The sequence below is a fragment of the Elephas maximus genome, chromosome 13, assembly GCF_024166365.1.
Source record: "Elephas maximus indicus isolate mEleMax1 chromosome 13, mEleMax1 primary haplotype, whole genome shotgun sequence".
Taxonomy (NCBI): Eukaryota; Metazoa; Chordata; class Mammalia; order Proboscidea; family Elephantidae; genus Elephas; species Elephas maximus.
Window position 1 is genome coordinate 27,349,561 of NC_064831.1, and position 13,428 is coordinate 27,362,988.

At 38.7% G+C, this 13,428-nt stretch overlaps 1 long non-coding RNA gene across 1 annotated transcript in view; it reads left to right on the forward strand.

Moving 5' to 3' along the window:
* LOC126087691 (uncharacterized) overlaps positions 1-9,948 on the forward strand; it is a 34,623-nt gene extending 24,675 nt beyond the window's left edge. The window contains exons 2-3 of the long non-coding RNA XR_007519825.1: positions 2,473-2,515; positions 4,824-9,948. This is a non-coding gene — a long non-coding RNA (uncharacterized LOC126087691). The remainder of the gene's footprint in view (positions 1-2,472; positions 2,516-4,823) is intronic.
* The last annotated feature ends 3,480 nt before the right edge of the window (positions 9,949-13,428 follow it).

Genomic DNA, 13,428 nt, shown 5'->3' on the forward strand with positions numbered 1-13,428 from the left:
TCTGTCCTCTCATCTCCCCTCCAGACAGGAGATGCCAACATAGTCCCATATGTAAACTTGATCCAAGAAGCTCGTTCTTCACCAGTCTCATTTTCCATCCCCTATTCCAGTCCAATCCCTGTCTGAAGAGTTGGGTTTGGGAATGGTTCCTACCCTGGGGTAACAAAGTCTGGGGTCCATGGCCCCTGGGGTACCTCCCGTCCCAGTCTGACCATTAAGTCTGGTCTTTTTACGAGAACTTGGGGTCTGCATCCCACTGCTGTCCTGCTCCCTCAGGGTTTCTCTGTTGAGTTCCCTGTCAGGGCAGTCACCGGTCGTGGCCAGGCACCATCTAGTTCTTCAGGTCTCAGGCTGATGTAGTCTCCGGTTTATGTGGTCCTATTTGTCTCTTAGGCTTGTAATTATTTTGTGTCTTTGATGTCCTTCATTCTTCCTTGTTCCACATGGGTTGAGACCAACTGATACATCTTAGATGGCAGCTTGCTAGTGAGCTTACATAAGCATCTTGTTCATTGTTTTTGTGGACATATAGTTTCTTCTTTCTTGAATAAATACCTATGTCTGTAATTGCTAGATTGTAAAGTGGATGTGTATTTAACTATTTAAACACTGCCAAAGAATTTTCCAAAATGATTGTCCCATTTTACACCCCACCAGTAGTGTGTAAGTGTTCTGGTTGCTCCATCGCCCTTCCGAGATTTGGCATTATCGGTCTTTTTCGTTACAGCCGTTTCAGTGGATTCATAGTGTTGCCCATTTCTGTTTTCATTTGCGTTTCCCTGATGACTAACAATGGGAAAGCACTTTTTTTTTTCATGTGCTTATGGCTCATTTGTATCTTTTCTCTTGTGAAGTGTCTATTCAACTTTTTTTTTTTGCCATTTTTACTTTATTATTTATGTTTTTATTATTGAATTTTGTGTCCATGAGGCTCATAATAAAGTTATATACATACTCTATTAGAACTAAAAAAAGGAATAATACTTGACATGTGTCAACCAATTTAAAATAAATTTACCACCACATTATCAGCCTTTAAGCTTTGAATCATATGTGTATTTTATAGATGACTTTTTTTTTTTTTTTACCAGAAAGAGATCCTTGGCATATTTTTCTTTTCTTTTTTGCTTTCACAGAGTGTGTCCCAAAGTAAATGCGGATGACTTAGCTTCTATCACAAATCATATTTAAACCAATTAGGTAGCTATGAATATTAACCTGTCATTTCATAAATACCATTGCCTGTAGCCACCGTGAATAGACTATTGCTAGCTATTTAAAATATCAACCACACAGGACGAGAATGCAGTGAATTTTGCAAAAATTCTTATGCTAGCTTTGTTTAACAAGAAACACTTCTTTAAAGTGTGGGATTATTCCACAGTCTATCAAAGTGTGTAACTACGTATATGAGTGCTCAATGCAAAATTAGTATGCAGTCTTTTATGAGTTCTATCAGTGTGCATTACCAGACACAGTTTGCCAAAAAAGAAGTAATTCTTTACAAAAATATGTGCACTATTTTTTAAAGATAATAACATTGGAAGTAATTAAAAATTGGACTCAATTCTTTAACCAAATGAGGGTGTTTGGAGGAAAGTTGAAGTGTCAATAAGGGAAAAAAAAAAAAAGTTTTAAATAAATATTGATTTTTTTAAGGTTTTCATTGATTCACTAATATTTTTGCCTTGTCCCAGGAAGAATTTAAAAAGATATCATGCTTGGTAAAGTAGAGGGTCAGTGAAAAAGAGGAAGACCCTCAATGAAGTGGACTGACACAGTGGTGGCAACAATAGGCTCAAACATACAAGGGTGGTGAGGATGGTGCAGAGATGGGCAGTGTTTCATTCTGTTGTACATGGGGGTCTCTATGGGCTGGACCAGACTTTATGGCACATAACAACAGAACGAGTGCCAGAGATTTATCTAGTCTCCTCCAACGCGGAATGTTTTTTAAAAGGTTAATTTGAAATGTGGTCATCTTTTGTCTAAGACAAAAATTGTTTAAATTATTTCAGTTTTGTTTCTCTAACACCCAGTGATCAGGTTGTAAAATATGTGATCCACTCAGTATTTTCAGTGTTGTTTTATTGGCAGTGTCTTTTTTCGTTTATAATCAGAAAAATACAGTCTTCACCATTACCTCATACATTATTTCTTCCACTCCCAATTTGTGTTATGTTAGTTCTACATTGTCATTATTTGAAACATTTATGTTCTATTCTTTAACTATAACACAGTTTTAGTGTTAATCCTATAGTTAAATGGATTCAGAGCTGATCATTTTTGCCATGGTTTAACCATCTACTACTTGGTTTTATGAAGTTTATCCTGTAGTACATTTGACAAAAAGTTGATGCCAGCTATATTCCTTGAGTTATATGTTTAAAAAGATGTAGGGTTATGGCCTTAACACCTAAATGGTGATTTTTTTGCTTATAAAATTAATGGGTTTTTAATTCTTTTCTTTAGGACTGTATAGTATTGCCTGCTGTCTTCTAATATCAACGGAGAAGTAAGTGGTTGAACAGAATTTTCATTCCTTACATATTTTTCCTTTAGCCAAATACTACAAGGATTATTTCCTTGTTGTTTGACTCCAATAAGGTATTTGGATATGTGTTGCCTTGGTCATTCTATATAAGTTTTTTCTGGAACAGAATACTTTGTTGCAATATATGGACTCTAATTAGATTTAGTTTTAGAAAGTTTTCTTGAATTGTATATTTGAATATTTTTGTCTTCCATTTGTTTAGGTTTCTTCTTCAGTGACACCAATTATGCACGTGTTGTATTTCCTGTCTGTCTTCATATCTATTATTTTTCTCTAATCCTATTTATCCTTTCTCACTACATATTATTATCCCCACTTTTCTCAGTCCTGTGCTCTGTATCATTTACTGTGCTTTAGTATTATCTATTTTATTCTCCTTTGAGTTGGTTCCAATGTGGTCTTTATTTTTGTAATGCTTTTGTTCCATTTCTATCCTGAGCTCTATCACAGTTTTATCTTCTCCTCTAATCTTGCCATATATTCCCTAAGCTCTTAGTTTTTTTTTTTTGAGTTTTTAAAAATTAATTTCACTAAGCCTTTAGAGTTCGGATTTTTATACACTGTTATATCCTCAGTAGTGATATTTTTGTCTACCGTCTTTCTTGTTCCTATTTCTTTCCTTTCTTTCTCCTAGTAGTGGTACCATGTGTAGATCTGTAGTGATTATTTTTACTTATTACTGTTCGATTTAAATGGTCTCAGCCAAACCTAATTCAGATGTTTTAGGAATTTAGTGTATGAGAGGGCCTACAGAATACAAAGCTAGCAGGATTTCACTCCTGTTCAGAGTGAAATATTTTATGCTAAAGAGCTGCACATATATGTGTGGGTTTTTTTTTAAAGCACATTTTCCCACTGCACTCCAGAGATTGACATTTGTAAGATGCTCATAATATAGAGTTTCTCTTCACCTTTCTGTGTCATTGATATACTACTTTGTGCAATGGTGTCATTTTCATATTTTCTTACTTAAATCTAACTCTCCAATACTCTGTGAAACCACTAAATGTTCAGGGGTAATCCCCATCTTTTGAAAGGACCCTGTTCTGTTTAGTCCCTGTGATCTAAAAGACTAAATGGTTTTGCCTTATTGTATACCATTTACATTGGAAAATTGTGGTGGTTTTCCAGCTTTATTTGAGCTCTAGGGCAGCATGTACCCCAGTGGCATGAAGAAAACTCTGAGTCTTCTTATACTGTAATGTAATCTTTGCTGTATTTGTTATTCTTTCTTTGTTTGTTGTTTGGAGCACAAATGATTCCTAGAGTCATCAAAGATTTTTTTTTCCCCCTTTGAATTTTTGTCATTTTGGAATGATTTCCACAAGAAGAAGAAAATGACAGAGGTGTCTTTAAGACATCATATTAAAATTTGAAGTACACAAACATGTTTTTTATCTTAAAGACTTTCTTCCTTTCCCATCTCCTCCATAAGTGTGTAAGGCAGGATGGGAAGAAATCCTAATGTGAATCACTTATAGGAAACATTAAGAGGTCACAGGATACCACCAGACAACCTAGCTAGTTAAGATTCTATCACTTTTACTGGTCCCCCCACTCCTGCTCTCCCCAAAGTCGAGAAAATAGAGGATATTGGAGACTGTATTTAGGTTTCAAGGCATGAAGGTTAACACCACAGTGTTAAAGAGGAGAGATAGAAGCTTCCTCACAAAGTCTTGGGGAGAATGCTCTAGAAAGGCAGAGAATGCATCCTGCTGTAAGGGAGAAACCTAAAAGAAATGGGCCTAATTTGGGAGCACACCCAGTATTTTAGGGGTGAAGCATATTTTAGAACCACACCAATGACTTTCCCTTGAAATTCCTGGAGACCATTCCTAAAACAAGGATATTAAAAAGAAATAATAACTTTTGCGTGTCTAAAAGTGCTCTGATATCATTTGCATATAGCAAGGTAGCTATGCACAGCTTCAGAATTTGCACACTACTCGTGCCTAGGGGTGCAGTTCATATGAACTATGAAGTGACCCTGAAATCTAGGCAATCCCGTGTCTGCTAGAAGATACGTCATTTTCCAAGATAAGGTCTTTGTATTTGTTTTCTGTTACTGCTCTAATAAATTCCCATGAACTTAGCTTAAAACAACACGCATTCATTATCTTACAGTTTTGTGAATCAGAAGTCCAGTATGGATCTCATCAGCCTAAAATCAAGATTTTGGTAGGCTGCCTTTGTTTTTGGAAGCTCCAGAAGAGAATCCATTTCCTGCTCATTCAGGTTGTTCACAGAATTCATCTCTTTGTGCTTGTAGGATCAAAGTCCCAATTAAATTGCTGGTTGTAAGATGAGGGCCATTCCCAGCTTCCAGAGAGCACCACATTCTTTGGCTTCTGGTCCATTTCTTCCATCTTAAAAGCCAGCAATGGTAGGTGGAGTCCTACTCACATTTCTGCCTCCCTGTTTAGCTTTTATGCTGAGTGAAGTAAGTAAATCACAAAAAGGCAAATATTGTTTCATCTCACTAATACAAAATAACTACAATAGGTAAATATTTGGAGATCAGAGTTTGATAGTGATTACCAGAGGTGAGAGGGAAGTTGAAAGGGGAAATTATTATTTAGGAACTATTGAGTTTCTGTTTATGGTGATGGAAAGTTTGGCAATGGATATGGTAATGGTTGCACAACATAATTGATGTAATTGGTGTTACTGAATTTTATACATGAAAAACATTGAACTGGCAAATGTGTCACTTATATATTTACAACAATAAATAAATGGAAAAGAGTAATAAAAACTGATTACTATTTTTAAAGAGAGTAAGCAAGTTCATGTGATTAGATTAGTTCTACCCCCAAAATTCAAAATAATCTTCCTATCACAAAGTCAGTTGATTAACAACCTTATTTCTATCTGCAACCTTAAATCCCATTTGCCATGTAACCTAATATATTCACAGGCTCTGGGAATTAGTGCAAGGACACCTCTCCAAAGGAGGGTGAGTTATCCTGCCTATCACAGATTTGCTTGAAATGAAGGGTAGAAGTAGATGTAAAAAGCCGTTTGTATAAGACTTGTATCAGGGAACATAGCAGGGGTAAGAAACGGCAGCAACCAGAAGGAAGGAGTAGGGCCAGAATGGGGAAAGGATGCACACAAGTGTGGGGGTCTGTGGTGGCATTACATCAGGGACCTGCATATAAACTGTACAAAAATACTTTCAGTTTCTAGCTCTCACCACACTGCCTAGCTCCAGGTCTTCATAGAGTGTGCTAGTCTCACTGGAAGGTTTTCTCCATCCCCATTTACCTACCCAACTCCTACTTATCCTATACGGGTCAGCTTAGAGATTTCTTCCTCCAGAAAGCTTTCTCTGATCATGCCAGTCTGAACTGGCCATTTATATCTGTACTTCTGTGTCCTCCTGAGCTGTCCTACACCACTATAACCAAGACGTAACATGTTGTTTAACTTTTCTGTACCCCCTACTCTATGCTTAAAAAAGGCACAGAAGTCTTCTTTTTCCTGATTACATTCTCTGTTCTTAGCAGAGTGCTCAGTTCCCACCAATTGTCATAGAGTCATTTCTGCCTCATGACAATCCCGTATGTGTCAGAGTATAACTCTGCTCCATAGGGCTCTTAATGGCTGATTTTTCAGAAGTGAATCACCAGGCCTTTCTTCTCTCTGGGTGGATGTGAACCATCAATCCTTTGGTTAGCAACTGAGCATTTTAACTTTTTACACCACCTAGGAATGCTGTCCAACTCCTAGTATATGCTAAATACATATTTTTTCTGAATAAGGGACTTAATAAAGGAATGAATCATATGCAGACTCTGGGCTTTAGTTCCACATTAAATGATTTGCCCCAACCTCTAGACAGACAAAGGAGATCGTAGGGTGTTTTTCAGGAAGATCTAAGCATTGATGAGAAGTAAGAGTGACTTTATAGCCTCTCCAAATTCCGGCAAGGGTTAGAGCTAAATAACACTATTATTGTAATCAGAGATTTGGATTTCCCCTATAACAGCTGGAATTGGGGGTGGAAAAAACTGATTGCATATGCCCTTACATCCTTTAAAGAGAACTAGATTTAGTGTCTCTAAGCTTGCATTTGAACCCAGACTCTGACCTCTCCTGGGTTGCCTAGAGAAGCAAAACTAGTAAAAGATACATACACATATATGTATGTATGTATAGAAAGAGAGAGAGAGAGAAATTTATCTAAAGGAAATTACTCAAGTGGTTTGTAGAGGCTGGCAAGCCTCAAGTCTGTGGGTTAGGCATCAGGCGTCGGGCTGGAGGCTTCTCCTGACTCACGTAGCTGCAGGGGCTGATGAACCCAAGACTGGAAGTTCAGATAGCAGGGCACTGGCTCACACAGGCTGACAAATCCCAAGATCAGAAGGTAAGCTGCTAGCTCAAGTACCAAGAACCAGAGGTCAGATGATGATGAGCTGGATGCAGGATCCAGAGTGAAAGCCTTATTGGAACTTTGATTTATATACCTAAGGCAGGCCACACTCCCAAGGAAATTCCCATAGCAGATCTCATCATGGAATTGATTACATCATTAAGTAACTGCCAAATTATATCATTACTGACAAACCACTGAGAATCATAGCCCAGCCAAGTTGACACACAACCTCAACTATCACAATATTATTGGTCTAAATAATGAATGAGAGCTTTAGGCACTGCTAACATTGGGTGGACCAAGGAGAAATTAGATTATCTGAATAAAGTGATTTCTCTCAAGCTGTCTGCATATTTATATGGTGCCAGTTACTGCAGTAATTGGATACTAGAATAGGCACATTAGGATAAATTAATGATGAAAAGTCATCCCTCTTCATTTGTACTAGAATCATGAGGGAAGCAGTTCTTTGACTTTTTAGATGCAATCTGTCAAGAACTGGGGAGTAGTGACCCTAGAAGCAGATCTTTCATTGTCTCCTGAATACGGTTCTGCTTGCATGAAATCAGATGAGAAGAGGCAACTTTCACCACGATGGAAGCCGTCATCTAGAATGATGTTTTCCCCATGTCTTTTTGTCTGTTCCCCAGGTCACAGCCACAGCTTGTCTGCAAAAGGCAAAATCAAATCAGGTCACAATTTGGTCACAACCCATTCATTTAGGAGAAAGCAGAATAGACTTTTAATCTGTAAAAGAATTGGAGTCATTCGTTGGTTAGGCTGTACCTAGGCTACTATTACTATAACTATCATTCAGGAATTATTTGCTGTCATCTTTGAATTCTATGGCCTTAGAGGTTCATTACATCATTTTACCACCTACTCAGATAGTTAGGAAGTTTGTTAACTAAGCAGATCCTGTTACCATAAGAGAAACTTATTGTCACTGGAATATGACGTAGGAATCTGCATGTTTAATGAGCATCTTTGAGTAATTCTTAGGTATTTTTGAAGTTTAAAAATAATTGTACTATGTGGTCTTATATGATCCCTTCCTCTGTAAAATTCTATCATGTCAACCAACCACTCCTGAACTACCTCAGAGACCAGCCTCTCAAATATACAGTTCTAGTTAAAAAAAAAAAAAAAATTATTTACATTTGAACCTTTCTTGAGATAGAGAATTTTAAACTTTACCTTCTAATTTGTTGCTGTGAAGCTGAATCCTGCTGCTAGGTGGCAGTGCTGCAGTAGGGTGTGTTATGGATTGAATTGTATCCCCCCAAAATATGTGCTGTAAATTTGAACCCCTATAGCTGTGGCTGCTAACCAAAAGGTCCGCAGTTTGAATCTCCCAGCCACTCCTTGGAAACTCTGGGGCAGTTCTACTTTGTCTTAGAAGGTTGCCATGAGTCTGAATCGACTTCATTGGCGATGGGTTTTGTTTTGGGTTTTTATAGCTGTGATTATAATCCCATTTGGGAACGGGTTTTCTTTGTTATGTTAATGAGGTAGTATCAGTACAGGTGTGTCTTAAATCAGTGATATAAGTGAGCAGATTAAGCAGGGAGGAGCAAGCAATCAGAGATGGGGAAATACACCAAAGAAGATCTGTTCCTTGGCAATCGATCGTTGATGTGAAGCTCAAAAACAGAAGCTCAAAAGAGACAAAGACCTTCCTCTAGAGCCAACAGAGATATAAAGCCTTTGCCTAGAGCCAGCACCCTGAGTTTGGACCTCTAGCCTTCTAACTGTGAGAAAATAAAATTCTGTTTGTTAAATCCACCCACTTGTGGTTTTTCTGTTATAACCGCACTAGATAGGGTGCCATAAGGATCTCCCATTTCTCTCCTCCCACCTGAGCAGGGGTGACCCAGTGACAACCAGAGGGGCTCACAGCTTCAGTAGGCTCATGGCAGTCACATGATAAGGAACCACCAGAATACAGCAACCACAGGCCAATCTGCATGAGTGCACCTTGGATGAACTTGAGTTTATACAGGGGTTTTCGGTTCTGCCTTCAAACCCCACTCTTCTATAGAAGATTGTATTAGTTTATTAGGGCTGCCATGACAAATGATCACAGATAGGATAATTTATAAAAACAAATGTATTGTCGCACAGTTCTGGAGGCTAGTAGTCTGAATTCAGGGTGTTGGCTGGGCCATGTGCTCTACAAGGCTCTAGTGGAAGACCCACCCTTGTCTCTCTCAGCTTCTGGTAGCCCAGGTGTTCCTTGCTGTGTAGCTGCAGTTTCACTTGGCCATCATCCCTCTGGCTGTGTTTGTCTCCGTGTCTCTTCTTCTCTTTTATAAAGACACCACTCAGACGGGATTAGGACCCATCCTTCTCTGGTATGACCCATTTTAACTGATGACATCTTCGAAAACCTTATTTCCAAACAGGGTCACATTCACAGTTACCAGGGGTTATAGGACTTTAATATATCCTTTTTGGGGACACAATTCAATCCATAACAAATACCTAGTCTGAATTTTCTGAAATACTCAGGATAAATTCTAGGTTGAGAAGGTCGGGGACAGAAGTGCCTTGAGGCATGGCTTAGTTTTCCAAAGCGATGTACCAACTACTGTTCCCCAAACCCAGGGTTAGAGCAGCCTCATGATGTATGTGGATGAGAAGAGAGATGGATTGTGAAATAATGTGGAAGGAAACTTTATTTTTGCATTTGAAATTATAATCCTTTAATCAGAAAAAACAAACAACAAAAAGAAACCTCTTAATCGAGCAACTGAAACAAGGTAAAATAGTTAATATTCTACAAAGTAAATTGGAATTTGACTTATTTTCTATCTACAATGGTCTTATCTCTGAAGCGAACTGAACTGATCAAGCGTATAAAACCAGAAAGGGAAATAATAAACTAGTAAAATAGTTCCTCTTAATGTTGAAATAAAAATGAATAATTGATGCCATTTAGCCTTTTCCCTAATGATCTCTCTCTGAAAGGAACATTTGAATAAAAAACTGTAATAATTACTTAACCCCCCCGAAAACCTACATTAGATCATATTTATATTCCTTATGTATTTCATTCTGATATCACTACAGATGACTGCATTTTCCATGAAAAAATAAAAGTCAAAGCATTTAGGTTTTACCCCTCTATCCCCATGAAGAAAAGGTGATTGGTACTAGCATGTAATAATGTAAACACAAATTGCAAAGAATACAGGTTTTGGAATCAGAATAACTTAGATTTAAAGCACAGTTCTACTTAATAGTCACACGACTTGAAAAATCTGTGAGCCTCAGTTTTCTTATCTGTAAAATGTAGAGGCTTTGTAACATTTTGGTAAGATGCGAGAATGTGAAAATAGTAGGGCTATTATAATGGTGAGGAGCCCTGGTGGCGCAGTGGTTAGGAACTACAGCAAGCTGCGGCTGCTAACTAAAAAGTCGGCAGTTCGAATCCACTAGCCACTCCTTGGAAACTCTATGGGGCAGCTCTGCTCTGTCTGATTGGGTCACTAGGAGTCGAGTCGACACCAACAGGTTTTGGTTTGGTTATTATAATGGCACAGAGGTGTCCTGGGAGATTAAGTTCCTCTGGCTGATTTTCCTGCATTAGCTAGTGAAAGGGCCGCTGTAAAGTCTTTGGTTGCCCCAGGCAGAGATCACTTCTGAGGGGCTGAAGTGCCTTTACTGTCTCTTGTAGACTGCATGAATTATGCTATTGTCCAGGATGCAAAGTGTGTGAACGTTGTATTTGGGTTTATTAGGAAAATCTGCCAGATTTGGAAAGGGGCATGGGGAGGTGCTGTATAAATGAGTCAAAGACTGCTTATGTGTGTTCTCCCAGTTTACTTCTCCATAATAGGCTTAGGCCATTATGCTGCCAAAATCAAATTTTTACATACCCAATTGTTTGAAAAATAGCCAAATAAGCAGATTTCAAGTCACTCAGAGCCTGCCTGCCTTGCATACTCTGCAGAATTGTAACCAACTGTCTGCTATTGTGTTGTTGTAGAACTGCCCGTAGGGTTTCCAATGCCGTGATCTTTAAGGGAAGGGAGCAGACAGCCAAGGCTTTTCTCCCTCCAGCCAGTGGTGAATTTGAACCACTGACCTTTCAGTTAGCAGCCAAGCACTTTAACCGTTACGCAACCACGGTTCCTTATGATTCTGTAGTTATAAGGACCCCAAGCCACCGCTACCCTTAAATGGCACTCTCTGACCCAGAGACTCCCCCCCAGGGACCAATTACCCAATAAGCAAGGTAGGCATGAGCTTGATTGTGCTCACTTACTCATCTGTACTGAAAAATTCCACCTCGGTTTCATTACAACTTTGCTTTTCACCAGACGAAATTGTTCACTACAAGTTAGTAAGTAAACCCAATTAAGCTCTCTTGTACCTTGCTTACTGTAAACCCGTGCATACCGTGTTGTGTTTACCAGTTAATCCGCCCCTGCTCCCCACCTTCGTGTTAAGGGACAACACCTAGACCTGTAAATCCCCCTTCCAATTTCTTCCTCTTTTTTTTTTTTTTCCTGAGTTCCGGAGTTCCATCGCCTGCCCTCTTCCCCTTCTGGTATCTCCTAGCAACTAGCCTACGGATGGTTTCAGGCTGAGAGGGGTTGCAAATTGTCAACAAGGTTGGACCCAATATAAAGATTGTGCAACACTGCCATCTAGTGGTCATATCTTTTTCCTTGCTCAATTCTGGACGACCTTGAATTCACTACAGGAAGAGACTAAAAAAAAAAAAAAAAACACAGTTGCCATAGAGTTGCTTCTGACTTATGGGAACCCTATGTGTGTCAGAGTAGAACTGTACTCCACAGGGTTTTCAATGGCTGGTTTTTCAAAAGTAGATCACCAGGCCTTTCTTCATAGATGCCTCTGGGTGGACTCAAGGCATATGACTTGAAAAAAACCCTGTGAGCACTAACTTTTTGCACCACCCAGGGACTCCAGAGACTGAAGTTACCCAGTACTTTTTTCCTTCAGGAGAATGGGAAGATAGCAGTGTAATCCAGGAAATGGTTATCATCAAGTCTTTGGGTTTGAAGGTCCAGAAAGTCTGGTGTACAGGGAGGCTGACCAGGATGGTCAACAGCCTATTTGCTGAGCCCAAACTATGGCCCTGAAATTAATGATGTGCACTGATAAATGATGGCAGAAAAAAAAACTGGGATCAGGAGCTAAACCAGAAGACCCAGTTTTGCAATATTTTTCCCTAGTAAAGACCAAGTCAGCTGTTAACATTTCTCAGTAGGAAATATTTATCCCTAATTCTAACTAGCTACTCCATAAGTCAAAAACAGGGATCCTGAGACCTCTATTTTAGATATGATCTGATCCCGAATCATAAAGAACATGTAAAATATCATCTCCCCCACCCCAGTATTCTTTATTCTCTTACTTTGCGTTATATAAGACTTATGAATTCCTGATGTGTTTTTGTATATTTTTGTCTCATTCCCTTGAACTTAAGTTCCATCAGGACACAGACTTGGTTAGTTTTGGTCACTTCTGTGGGATACCTGCTTATTGGATCAATCACAGATTCATCGTTTTTCTTAATTGTTGCATACTATTCCACTGTGTGAATATACCACAATTTATCCATTCATTTGTTGATGGGCACCTTGGTTGCTTCCATCTTTTTGCTATTGTAAACAGTGCTGCAATCAACCCAGGTGTGCGTATAGCCATTCGTGTGAAGGCTCTTACTTCTTTAGGATATATTCCAAGGAGTGGGATTGCTGGGTCTTATGGTAGTTCTATTTCTAGCTTTTTAAGGAAGCGCCAAATTGATTTCCAAAGCGACTGTACCATTTTACATTCCCACCAGCAGTGTAGAAGTGTTCCAGCCTCGCCACAACCTCTCCAACATTGATTATTTTGTGTTTTTTTGAATTAAATGCCAGCCTTGTTGAGTGAGATGGAATCTCATTGTAGTTTTGATTTGCATTTCTGTAATGGCTGATGATCGTGAGCATTTCCTTATGTATCTGCTAGCTACCTGAATGTCTTCTTTAGTGAAGCACCTGTTCATATCCTTTGCCCATTTTTTAACTAGGTTATTTGTCTTTTTGTCATTGAGTTTTTACAGTATCATGTCAATTTTAGAGATCAGACACTGAGCAGCAATGTCATAGCTAAAACTTTTTCCCAGTCTGTAGGTAATCTGTTTACTCTTTTGGTGAAGTCTTTGGATGAGCACAGGTGTTTGATTTTTAGGAGCTCCCAGTTATCTAGTTTCTCTCCTGCATTGTTAGTAATGTTTTGTATACTGTTTATGCCATGTATTAGGGCTCCTAACATTGTCCCTAGTTTTTCTTCCATGATCTTTATCCGTTTAGATTTTACATTTAGTTCTTTGATCCATTTTGACTTTGTTTTTGTGCATGGTGTGAGGTATGGGTCTTGTTTCATTTTTTTGCAGATGGATATCCAGTTATGCCAGCACCATTTATTAAAAAGACTGTTTTTTCCCCATTTAAGCGACTTTGCGCCTTTGTCAAAC